This window comes from Odocoileus virginianus, chromosome 24 (genome assembly GCF_023699985.2).
Source record: "Odocoileus virginianus isolate 20LAN1187 ecotype Illinois chromosome 24, Ovbor_1.2, whole genome shotgun sequence".
NCBI classification, from domain to species: domain Eukaryota; kingdom Metazoa; phylum Chordata; class Mammalia; order Artiodactyla; family Cervidae; genus Odocoileus; species Odocoileus virginianus.
In genome coordinates, this window is record NC_069697.1 from 4,079,612 (window position 1) to 4,093,405 (window position 13,794).

Here is a 13,794-nt window from a genome sequence, read left to right on the forward strand (position 1 = left end):
GATTGGATTAGTGTCGTTTTCTTAAAGGTTTCCCAGGTGACCTAGTGATGAAGAATCTGCCTGCCAAGAAAGGAGACACAAGAGACTGCAGGTCCAATCACTGAGTTGAGAAGATCCCCTGGAGGAGGAAATGGCAACTTACTCCAGTATTCTTGCCTGGGAAAATCCCATGGCGTAGCCTGTCCTGGCTGGCTACAGCCCATGGGGGTTGCAAAAGAGTTGGCCCGACTGAGCAGAGTTCTAATGAGGTGGATGAAACTGGAGCCCATTATACAGAGTGAAGTAAAGCCAGAAAGATAAACACCAATACAGTATACTAACACATATACATGGAATTTAGAAAGATGGTAATGATAACCCTATATGCAAGACAGAAAGAGAGACACAGATGTATAGAACAGACTTTTGGACTCTATGGGAGAAGGCGAGGGTCCGATGATCTGAGAGAACAGCATCGAAGCATGTATATTATCAAGTGTGAAACAGATCGCCAGTCCAGGTTGGATGCATGAGACAAGGCTGGTGCACTGGGATGACCCAGAGGGATGGGATGAGGAGGGAGGTGGGAGAGGGGTTCAGGATGGGGAACACATGTAAATCCATGGCTGATTCATGTCAATGTATGGCAAAAGCCATTACAATATTGTAAAGTAATTAATTAGCCTCCAACTAATAAAAATAAATGAAAAAAAAAAAAAATTGGAATTTGTTGAGATTCTTGAGTCTGCAGGTTTGTAGTCTTTCACAAACTTGGAAAAGTTGTCAGTTTGTTATTTCAAATTTTTTCTCTCATCCCCTTTCTTTTCTCCTTTTGAAGCCACAATTGCATGTACATTAGACTGTCTGATATCATTCCATAGGTCAATGATTCTCTGTTCATTTCTTTTCTCTTTTTTGTGTCTGTGCATAATTTTGTGTAATTTCTATAGCTCTGTGTTCAGGTTCACTGATTGTTTTTCTGCTGTGTCTGATTTAGTATGAACATTATCTGTCTTAGTCTTCTCAAGCTGCTAGATAGTAAAAATACCATAGACGATTGGCTTAAACAACAGATATTTATTTCTCCTAGTTTTAGAGGCTGAGAAGTCCAAGATCAAGATGCTGGAATATTTGTCTACTGACAGCCCACTTCCTAATTCATAGATGGCCCTGATGTGGTAACTAGGGCATTGGGGCACTCTGGGGTCTCTTTTCTAAGGAAACTAATCCTTTTTATAAGGGTTTCACCCTCATGACTTAATCATCTTCTGAGGGACCCACCTCCAAATATCATTACATTTAGCATTAAGATTCAGATATATGAATTTGTGGAGAAAACAGACAATTAGCCTATATTATGATCTATTTTATTTTTCATCTCCGATACTGTATTTTTATCTCAAAAAGATAATTTAAGTCTTTTAATTCAATTTAATTTAATTCTTTTTAAAGAATAATTTTTAAATATTTTTTAAAATAATTCAATTTAAGTCTTTGTGTTTTTCAGTTGTCTCTTTTTCATGACCATGTTTTTCTCTACCTTCTTGTCCATATGGGTTGTATTGATAATTAAAATAGCTGTTGTGATGTGTTTCTATACTAATTCCTTCATCTCTTCAATTTCAGAGCTGGTTCTAGAGAGTGATTAAAATTCTCTTTGCATTAATTCAATTCCAATATGTCTTCTAAGAACCTCAAACAAAAAATTATCAGAGTCAGTTATTCAGGTGAGATCGGGTGCATTCAGGGTGGTATGGCCATAAATGAAGCCAATCATTCATAGAAACCAGAAACTAGAAAATAATCCAAATGGATAGTCAAATTTCGGTATATTTATTCAATAAAATACTATTTGGTAATAAAAGGAAGCAAACTGCCGATATACACAAAAACAGAATTTCACAGGTACATGTTGAGTGAATAGATCAGACAAATCTTTCAGAGTAGATATAGTAAAATTCTATTCAATGAATTTCTACAGCACAGAAATCTAAGCTATAGTGCTAGGAATGAGAACAATAGTGGTGAGCAGGAAGCAGGGAAGACAGGATCAACTGGAAGGGAATAGAAAGGAACTTTCTTTGGTGATATAATTGAATGCTACAATGATTAGAATGTTGGTCACGTGGATTTACGTATTTGCCAGTTCATCTAATAATACTCTTTAAATCTGTACATTTCACTGTAGTTAAAGTATAGCTCAATTCAAAATGTTATAGAAATTGCACTTAAAAGAAATAGTTCAAAATGTGAAAACAAAATAAAATGAAAAAATTGCAGCCGACAATACAAAGAGTCAAAATCATAACTATCAGGAAGTTTGGAGACTCGATAAGGAAAAGATGCCTCTCTTATAGAGGTAAGGAAAAAGAATAAAAACATGTATTTTTCCAAATAAGTTAAAATTACATGTAGGATGGTAAATTCCCTTAGTAACTGGAGAAATGAAATTTTAGATCACATTGAGATATATATGTTTTTACCTTTCAGATGTGTTCATTTATTATAAATATCACATAGTTTCATATTTCAATACTGTAAGCCCCCTACATACAAACCTTCAAGTTGCAGACTTTCGAAGATGCAGGTATCCATTCCATCGATGTCAGTATGAGTGAAACTGCAGCTTCCCGTCTGTCTCCTAACTGCTGACAATTCTTCAGCTCTGCCATGTCCCACCTCCTCTCACTTCTCTAGTCACTAACTTTTCTTGCTTTTTACTAGGTGCCAGTCCTGTATGCCAGCTATTGTATTGTACTGCTGTACTTTTCAAAGTACTATACTGGAAGATTAAAAATGTTTTCTTTATTTTCTATGTTTGTTTTCCTATGTTTATTTGTGTGAAACGTATTATAAATCTATTACAATACAGTAATATATAGCCAATTGTGTCCGTCAGGTACCTAGGCTAACTTTGTTGGACTTAGGAACAAATTGGACTTACAAACATGTTTTCAAAATGGTACTCATTTGTATGAAGGGGCTTACTATACTTTTTGTATGGTAGACCCTCAAACAGTTGGTGAACGAATAAAATAATGTTAATTTAATTTAAATAACCCATGTTTAAATTAATTAATGTTAAAAGTAAATTTTACATTTTAAAAACTGGAATACATCCTTACAATTTAACAGTAAAACATGTATCAAATTATATGACAGCCAAACAAAACTGTAGCAGAAGTATGAATTTCAGAGCTTTCATTACTTTAAATAATAAAAATCATTAAAAACAATCATAAAAAGTAAACAAAAATATTATAAATAATTTACTTAAAGACAATAACAGGATTGATATCAAGAACTTATTCTTTGAGGCAGTAACAGTAAAATTAAAAATGCAATGGTAAACCTTATAAAAAAAGAAATATAGACATAAATAAAATAATACTGAAGAAGTGAAGTGAAGTGAAAGTCGCTCAGTCATGTCCGACTCTTTGTGACCCAATGGACTATACAGTCCATGGAATTCTCCAGGCCTGAATACTGGAGTGGGTAGCCTTTCCCTTCTCCAGGGGATCTTCCCAAACCAGGGGTTGAACCCAGGTCTCCCGCATTGCAGGCAGATGCTTTACCAGCTGAGCGACAAGGGAAGCCTACAATACTGAAGAGATTGTAAATTATAAGAAATACACTGTTCACATTTGAATCTAAAAAATTTCAAGTAGATTTACTTTTAATTATCAAATGTTAATTTTAAATGATAAATTTCAAATGATAGTTTTAAATTATCAAATGTTTCTGAAGAAAAATCAGAAAATTTGAAGATAAAAATAATCAAGGATGATAATGAAAAGCTAAAAAACCCCAAAGAGTGAAGAATAAAACTATGGAAGTTTACTGAAGACCCTAAAGATGTGGAAAAGGAGATGTATCATGAGGAGCAAATAAATCTATGTTTAAATATCACCTCAACCAATGACAAAAGAAATTAACCAAGAACTAATTCTAAAGTTCATAAAAAGAATAAAGTAGGAATTCTATGAAAAATATAGCTATAACATTTTTTTAATTAATGAAAAAGGACGTGAATGACAGAAGTTAAGATATATCACAGACAGCATCCATAAATAGACCTACAAATCTAGTTTAATTTAGTTTGTAGTGAATATAGCATTTCAAGTGAAAATGAAAATATGGACTATTTTATTACTAGTATTTTAACAACTGGATATGCATCTTTAAAAAATAGAATAGGCCTGTGTGCCTGTGTAAATTCCAGGTTAATTTAATTAATACTACAAAAGTCATAGAAGAAAATACAACTTAATATCGGTAAGGATATTTTCTAAGTCAAATACAAAAGCCATATTAAAAGACCAACAGATTTTATTTCATATAAATGAAAGTCTCCCTAAAACAAAATAAATTATAAATAATGTTAAAATTTCAGGAAAGTTCTGGGAAAAAAATTTTTTACCTTGTATTACTGAGAAAGATTATTAACCAGAATATACAGAGTTCCTACAGTCAGTTAAAAAAAAAATAATGGGCAGAATACAAAGAAACAAGTCACAAGGGATGATAGTTGCAAATGTCTACATAAATATATATATAAGGCTGTTGAACCTGATTAGTTATAAGAAAATGCAAATTAAAAGGAATTGTTTTTCATAAGTTTGACAAGAATCACAGTGATGATATCATGCCCTGGCAAGTATACAAGAAATAGTACTTTTGTACACTTTTAGTGGGAGTATAAATTGAAGAAACCATTCTGGAAAATAAGTTGACAGTCTATCAAAATAAAATCATACATTTCCATTGACTCAGCAGTTCTATTTCTAAGAAACAATTCAAGAGAAATATTAACAGAAGAGCATCAAAATGTACATAATAGAATGATTTCTTTGTTGTGGTAGTGAAAATTGGAAATCTGAATGTCCATCAATAAATTATTTTTATAATATTTTAATTATACAACTTTTTAAATGAACAAGATAATTTTATGTACTTATACAAACCCTTACCCCAACTCTATAAAAATAGAAGTTACAAGATACAAAGACTGAAGATCAAAATATAAATTTCCATCTGATAGAAGTTCCATAAAGAAAAAATAAGACAATAGAGAGGAAAAAACTTAAAGATACCACATCAGTCAGTTCAGTCACTCAGTCATGTCCCACTCTTTGCAACCCCATGGACTGCAGCACGCCAGGCTTCCCTGTCCATCACCAACTCCCAGAGTTTGCTCAAACTCATGTCCATTGAGTCCGTGATGCCATCCAGCCATCTCATCCTCTGCCTCCCTCTTCTCCATTTGCCTTCAATCTTTCCCAACATCAGGGTCTTTTCCAATGAGCTGGCTCTTGGCATCAGGTGGCCAGAGTACTGGAAATTCTGCATCAGTCCTTCCAATGAATATTCAGGGCTGACTGGTTTGATCTCTTGCAGACCTTTAGGATTGACTGGTTTGGTCTCCCTGCAGACCAAGGGACTCTCAAGTGTCTTCAGCACCACAATTCAAAAGAATCAATTTTCTTGGTGCTCAGTCTTCTTTATGGTCCATAAGAAAGCATCTATTCTCCAAAAAAAAAAAAAAAACCTCTAAATGCTCTATTATTTTATTTTTCACATTTTTAATCTATCTCTATATCTGAAAATCTCTAAACTTGAGCCATATATTTGCCTAAAATGCTCTTTAAATCAATCATATTTTCTTTTATTGTTAGTTTTTTATTGAAGGATAATTGCTTTACAGAATTTTGTTTTCTGTCAAACCTCAACATGAGTCAGCCATGGGTATACATATGTCCCCTCCCTTTTGAACCTCCTTCCCATCTCCCACCCCATCCCACCCCTCTAGATTGATACTAGATTAATCATATATTCTTATAGCTTCTCTATATTATTGATTTCCAAATTCAAATATGTTTTTTCATCTGGATATTTATGCTTTCATAGCATTCTACTACCTCAAACTCAACATAAATCAACTGAATCTCATTATCTTCTATCCCAAAACATCTTCCATTGCCAATTATTGTTGGCATCTCTGGATACATTGCTATCCCAATGGACTTTAAAAAAAAAAGATTCGTATTTTTGTTTTGCTCTTTTGCTCTTTTCCTTCTCTGATCAAACACATCAACTCCCATAAATTCACAACTGTATTAATTTCCTATTGTTTTAATAAAGTATTGAAAACTTAGGGCTTAAAACAACATCAATTTATTATCTTACAGTTTTAGAGGACAGACGTCTGAAATGGTGCCAATAGGGCTGCATTCCTTCAGTTCAATTCAGTTGAGCTGCTCAGTCCTGTCCAACTCTTTGCAACCCCATGGACTGCAGGACACCAGGCCTCCCTGTCCATCACCAACTCCCAGAGTTTACTCAAATTCATGCCCATTGAGTCAGTGATGCCATCCAGCCATGTCATCCTCTGTCGTCCCCTTCTCCTCCCACCTTCAAACTTTCCCAGCATCAGGGTCTTTTCAAATGAGTCAGCTCTTCACATCAGGTGGCCAAAGTATTGGAGTTTCAGCTTCAACATCAGCCCTTCCAATGAACACCCAGGACTGACCTCCTTTAGGATGGACTGGTTGGATCTCCTTGCAGTCCAAGGGACTCTCCAGAGTCTTCTCCAACACCACAGTTCAAAAGCATCAATTCTTTAGCGCTCAGCTTTCTTTATAGTCCAACTCTCACATCCATATATGACTACTGGAGAAACCATAGGCTTGACTAGACTGACCTTTGTTGGCAAAGTGTTGTCTCTGCTTTTTAATATGCTGTCTAGGTTGGTCACAACTTTCCTTCCAAGGAGTAAGCGTCTTTTAATTTCATGGCTGCACTCACCATCTGCAGTGATTTTGGAGCCCAGAAAAATAAAGTCTGACACTGTTTCCACTGTCTCCCCATCTATTTCCCATGAGGTGATGCCACAAGATGCTATGATCTTAGTTTTCTGAATGTTAAGCTTTAAGCCAGCTTTTTCACTCTCCTCTTTCACTTTCAGGTTCAAGGGAAGGATTCAGTTTTTTACCTTTTCCATCTTCTGCAGGCTACTCACATTCCTTAGCTCAAGGTCCCTTCTAACTTCAAAGCCAGCAATGACTAATTGAATCTGTTTTATGTTGCCATTTATCTAGTTTTCTTTTTTTCTGTCTCCTTCTTCCTTGATGACCCTTTAGATTACACTAAACCCACGTGGATAATCCAGAATAATTTTCTACATTAGCTGATTAGCAATCTTAATTGCAATCTCAACCTTAATTTCCCCATAAGCTGGTAACATTCACAGATTCTGGGAATTAGGATTTGGACATCTCTTTATGTCCAAATCATTATTCTATCCATCACATTATCTAATCCAAGTCAATTCAAATATCACCTCACCCTCCCTTTGTTTGGCTCCTCCCCTTATTTCATAATTCAGGAAAGATTCTATGTAAAATTCTTTCACTTCCAAGCACTCCTGGGAGTCCCACCAGCTCCCTTACTTAAACCAAGTCATATTTTTTAACGTTTCCTCTGTACTGTTATCTCTCTTTTCTTCCTCAACCTTGTTCGTTAAATGCAAGCATGTCTTCTTGGTAGCGATGCAGCCTCGGAGGTTCACTTCCCAGCCTTGCCCACGCTTTCTGCTGACGCTCCAGCAGTGGCACTGAAGTTCCAGAAACAACAAGTCTTTGAATTGAGGGAAAACACCCCTTTCCACATTTTGTATTATGTTCTGCTAAAGGATAACACAGCAGAGGTACTTGTTCCCATCTCAGAGACTTAAAAAAGAAAAAAAACACAGTTTTACTTTAAAATATAGATGTATGGAGGAGATAAATCTAACTGGCAGAAATGGTGTGTGCTGAGCATCATTATGCCCCAGGGATGACAGACGCCTGGTTTGGGTTCTGATATCTACAGACTGAGTCACTGACTCCCTTTTCTCTCTGGTTGAGTTCTCATCCAAGAAGCCTCCTCAGTTGGGCTGGCTAGACTCTGGGAGACCTAATCAGCAGCATACAGAGCAGATCTGAAACCATTGGTGGAAACAGTCTGGCTTAAATGCAGTCAGCTCTCACACTGATCCCTTCTTTACTTTGCCGTAATCGCAAAACCTGCCCAATGAGGGAGATTTACTTAATATTTAGATAATTGCAATAGCCACCGCCATCACCCTATTGTCTATATATAATCCTCACCCGTCCAATATGACATCATTGATTAAGATTCCTAAATCAGTGCTACTTTTCTGTTTGAGGATTTGTAGAATTTTTCTGTTGCTGTTTAGATAAAAGCCCAATCTATCATGTAAGTATCTTCCTTATATTTATAATATGACTTCCATTATTTTATTGTTAGCTATTGCCTTTCTTCATTCTAGTCCTTAGTCACACACTTTCCTTTTCAAATTGTCTAAGTCACATCATATTTAAGTAACCGCAAGTCCTCACTTCCTTTCAGTACAATTGTGAAATTTTCTAGGGCAATTTTAAGTCTTTCTAAAAAACTTGGTAAATTAGTTGATATTTAAATGATTGAAAAAGTATCAATTTTGTTTAACATATGTCACCTGATGCTTTATTGTACTTCAGTGAGAATAGTATCTCTTAAAAGTAAAAATTAAACAATTCATCCTAGAGTTGGCATTATTTTATTATTGCTCCCTCAGGCTAGCAAACCGTTGATAACAGCCCCAGGTGTTACTCTGTCCTTTCTTGCTGACTTAATAATTCAGGTTAAGTCTCATCCTGATATCCTCAAAAACCCAATTTGGCAATTCTATTATTTCCTGTCCGTACCCAGTACCCTTAGCAAGTCTCCTTTCCTGAGGCCACTGCCTGCCCTTTTAGAAAAAATTTCCTTTTATCCATTTCTCTAAACCCACAATATTTTTCAACTGGCTTGCCTTTAGTCCTTCCGGAAATCACTGCAGCTCTTTCAAGCTAGGGCAAAAATATACTTCTTGAAATTCCAAAATTTCTCATAAAAAGATTTTTTATTTCACCATTTACAGCCATGCCAGGTCAAATTACTGAGAAATGATTATTAATAAATCATGAAATTAGTTTATCGGAAGATAATGTGATCACATTCACTGACAGGGAAAACAGGGACTATAATTCAATATCCAGTAACATTTAAGGAAGGAAGTACTTTTCACAAAGCTTTCTGGTTGAAAAATGCTGCATAATTTTAAGATAACAGAATCATTTTGGCAACAGGGGGAGAAAGCTTCAAGAGTTCTGAGGTATGTCTTTACTCGTGCATTTTTAGAGATCTCTCATGAGGATGAAATAACCCTGATGGAGGAAAAAAATACCAGTGTTGCTATAACTGTTGTTAAAAGCAAATAATACCAACAGAAGAACCATGACTTAAGACACTGTGGGCAGAAGGCCGAAAGATCTGATACCTGAGCACTTTAATGGTAACTTGCTGAGAAACTTGTTACCTGTTTGCATGTACTGCCCTACTGTCTGTCCTAAAGAGGTTGAAAAGCACTGTGAAAACCAGTTTTTAAAAAACTTAAAAAGGAAAGATCGTGTTTTGGGGGCTTCACTGTCAGCCTCTGACTTGACGGAAAAGAGTTACTGGGCTTAAGTAAGTCATCTTGTCACCATTTCAGTTAAATCCAAGACACGAGGAAGGTTGTGATGAAGGGACTGACTCTAACACCGTGAAAAAGCCCTGGATTTTTCAGCACTCTTGAAACTGGTTGAAATCGCCTCACATATAGTCCTCACCACACGCCTCGGACAAGCAGAGTGCAGTACCGCCTGCATACAAGTGACCTGCGCAAAAGTTAAAATGGAAAATATCCAAGAGCAATCACATGTGGACAATCTTCATTCTTAGTTTTCTTAATCACTGAAAAATGACAACATCCCGCACTTTCTCCTCTTTTCTTTTCCTGGGCTCCTGTGCCTATTACTATTTTCAAATTTCTTCTCCTGATCTCTCTGTTAAACAACCCGACCCCCACCCTATTCGTTGCCATGCAAGATTCTTTTCTGTGGACAATGATTGTCTTGTGTTCTTTTCTTTTCTTTCAGGGTCTCTTCCCCTCCCCTTACCTCCTAGATAATTTTAAAGTTTTTTTTTTCCACATAGATGACAGTGAAAAGAGAATCTTTGAATAACCAGAGGACTAGCTCAAAGCAGCATTTCAGAAGTGTACATTTTCTTTGACATTTGCTGCTTTATCATTAACGTGTACATAAATTTGGCATCCTACTTCAAAATGGATCTGAGTTTCTGTTACTCTGAGGTGTATGACATTGTTTGCCAAGCATGGAAACTTGCTTCTTGCAAGACGTGCTAAGCCGCTTCAGCTGCATCCGATTCTTTCTGACCCCATAGACTGTAGGCCACCCAGCTCCTCTGTCCATGGGATTCTCCAGGCTAGAATACTGGGTGGGTTGCTATGTCTTCCTCCAGGGGATCTTCCTTACCCAGGGATCAATCCTCATCTTTTATGTCTCCAACATTGGCAGGTGGGTTCTTTGCCACTAATGCCACCCGCTACAGAAAGACAGACCTTGATTAATTATGACTTTCAGTATTCCTATAAACCTCTCTGTTGAAAACTACTCTTTTCCCCATATTCACAGGTAAGTGGATATTAAGAGACAGGGAGGTGACATTTCCCTGATTCCCTAATTCTTCTTCCTGACCTTTACTCTTCCATCTGACTACAGAAATCCATCCTCATTTAAGGCTATTTATCATATATCATCCTTGTTGAGTTCATTTCATTGAATGTAGCCTTTTGGATCTGGATCACAGTCTTTTTCTGCAATATTTTGCCACAATTCTACAAGATTTTAGTGTTCCTGTAGACAAAAGGTGGCATCCTGACTTCAGATTCCCTAGACCTCTTTCACCTTATCCTTTCCTCCTCTGCACTACAGCCTTTCTCCAAAGAACACATGTTGATAGTTCACTCAGAAATTTGGAAGTTCCATATTCTATACTTTGCAAACAATTTTTTTCACCTCTCTCATACTATCCTTCCCACCAAATCTGCACAACAATTTCCACAAAACCTCCAGTACCTGGATTCCCCATTTTGGATTTATCGGTTCAATCCTGGGCTACACTTCTTTCTTACTGAGCTTGAACTTCAGGGTTGTTTGTCTAAAGTTCAACATCATCAGCAACCTGTAAAACCCAAACCCTGGAGCAGTGACAATTAACCTTTCTTGTTTTTACATTTTTTTTTTCATTTTTTTAAAATTTTTATTAGTTGGAGGCTAATTACTTTACAATATTGTAGTGGGTTTTGTCATACATTGACATGAATCAGCCATGGATTTTTGTTCCCCACCCCGATCCCCACTCCCACCTCCCTCTCTACCCGATCCCTCTGGGTCTTCCCAGTGCACCAGGCCTGAGCACTTGTCTCATGCATCCAACCTGGGCTGGTGATCTGTTTCACTATAGATAATATACATGTTTCGATGCTGTTCTCTGGAAACATCCCACCCTTGCCTTCTCCCACAGAGTCCAAAAGTCTGTTCTGTACATCTGTCTCTTTTTCTGTTTTGCATATAGGGTTATCATTAGCATCTTTCTAAATTCCATATATATGTGTTAGTATGCTGTAATGTTCTTTATCTTTCTGGCTTACTTCACTCTGTATAATGGGCTCCAGTTTCATCCATCTCATTAGAACTGATTCAAATGAATTCCTCTTAGTGGCTGAGTAATATTCCATTATTTTGATATTTGAGAATACCAGATAAAAGTCTCCTAATTCTTTGATTTGACACTACTTTAAATTCATGGTTTTCAGCCTTGACTGGAACCTCAGGGTCACCCTCAGTACTCATCCTTGTTCTCTCCACCTTTCCCCTCAAAACATACTTCAGAACTTGCACTTCCCTCAAAACTCATCTTCACTCAGACTCTATTCTCAGCAGATTTCAGTCTTTTACTTGATGTTTCATCAAGGGAAAAAAGATCCTCTCTGACTTCCTATATCCTTACTGATGAAATATGCTATCCATATGGAAAAATAGCTAAAAATTATTTAAATCAAAGACAAAAGTGAAAGTGTCAACACTTAAATTATTTTCAATCATTTGAGGAGTAGGGTTCTAAACCGTTTAGTGGGGGGCTTCTCAGGTGGCACTAGTGATAAAGAACCTGCCTGCCAATGCGGGAGATGTAAGAGATGTGTGTTTGATCCCTGGTCAGGAAGATCCCCTGAAGAAGAAATTAGCAACCCACTCCAGTGTTCTTACCTGGAGAATCCCCACAGACAGAGTAGCCTGGCAGGCTACAGTCTATGGAGTCGCAAAGAGTTGGACACAACTTAACAAGTAAGCTACCACCAACAACCCATTTGATAGCTTAAAATATGAAAATAGACCAGATCTGATTTGAATAATTATTGACAACAGGTGTTTCCATCTTTGTATTCCTGCCTATATAGGGACTGGACCAAAAACTACCTACTTTCCTATTTATTACTCGTAAATTATATGTATACTTTGAAGTCTGACCCAGTGCAATTAGATTTCTAAAACGGAAAGCACAGAGACTGTGCCACTTTCAAGTTGAAAAAGACAGCACGTCTTTGATCACTGACCCGGGGAGAGAACTGCTGAGACCTGATTCTCTGAAACACGTCTTCCAAGGCTTCACTTTCACTTGCATCAAGACAACAATCCTCTGATATTATTGACAACTCAGGAACATTGTAGTTGCTGTCTTAGATGGTCTGGGCTCTGTACCTGGAAGTAATCCAAACCGGTTCCTTGCAACATTCAAGAGAAAATATTCAGCTAGTCTTTTAGAAGATATTTCCCTCCAGTAACAGGTCTCACTATCATTAATTTTTGAATACTTTATAACAAGCCAGAGAAGTTGCAGTAATTTAATGAATTATGTTTCTACTTACGGATTGAAAAGGCACAAAACTAATACAGGTGGCTTTGCTTTTGAAAAGACTACTAGAAAAATGCAAGCTTTAAGCAGAGCTTCCAATTTATCAAAGCTCAATATTTCTTTCCTTTCTGAAATATGAAGTATAATAGTCTTGGGTAAGCAAAAAAAAAGTTTAATAAGCAATATGTTCCATTTCATAGTTCTGATTTTTTTTCCAAAATTACTTTTTTCCTTTGTTTTCTGTCAGTAGCAATGCATTTACATTGACTAATCCGGATTACTTCTTGAGTAGATGAAACATTGCATTCTTTTTCAACTATTTTGGCAGCCAGCAAAAACAATAGACTCCAGTGAAAGACAAATTTTAATGTCCACCTTCATAAAAGCCAAGAATCTGTCCAAAATATTGACAACCAGGATAAAAGTTTATGTGCAAGATTGAAAATTTTAAAAGGTGCTAAAAGCCCTTAAATCTTGACATGTCTCTGTCTTCAACACACCATGTTCTTGTTCTCAGAAGTAGCCTTCAATAGGCTCAGTCATTTTTTTGTGGTTGGAACTTCTGTTCCTGTTGCAGGTAGAGTTTCAGCAGCTCAGAGAGCTGACCTTCTTCCAGACTCCCAAGACCTATGCCCCCCCATCCTTCATTAGATGGGAGAGGGAGCCTGTGGTCTGGAGAGGGGTGAGCACAGAGGAACAGATGGACTCAACCTGGGTCAGTGACCCAGCAGCTCAACAGTCCCCCAGCAAGCATCCACCCCGCCTCCGCCTCTGCCGCCTCCGCCGCAGCCTCACAGTCGAACTCGGTGCCACTGCCCATGCCCACCCTCCTGCTGGCAGCAGCTCCTCCTCCAGACTCCGGTCTCCCAGCAACTCTTCAGCAGAAACTGATGCAAACCTCTTCTTGTTCATCATATCTTTAATTCCCAAGGTTAAAAATTGTTCTTTGATTTTCCTTTTTTCATAATATCCCAT

General features: G+C 37.1%; 1 pseudogene; it reads right to left on the bottom strand.

The window, feature by feature from the left end:
* Positions 1–7,484: 7,484 nt before the first annotated feature.
* Positions 7,485–13,794, bottom strand: LOC110135697 (cyclin-G2 pseudogene; annotated as a pseudogene).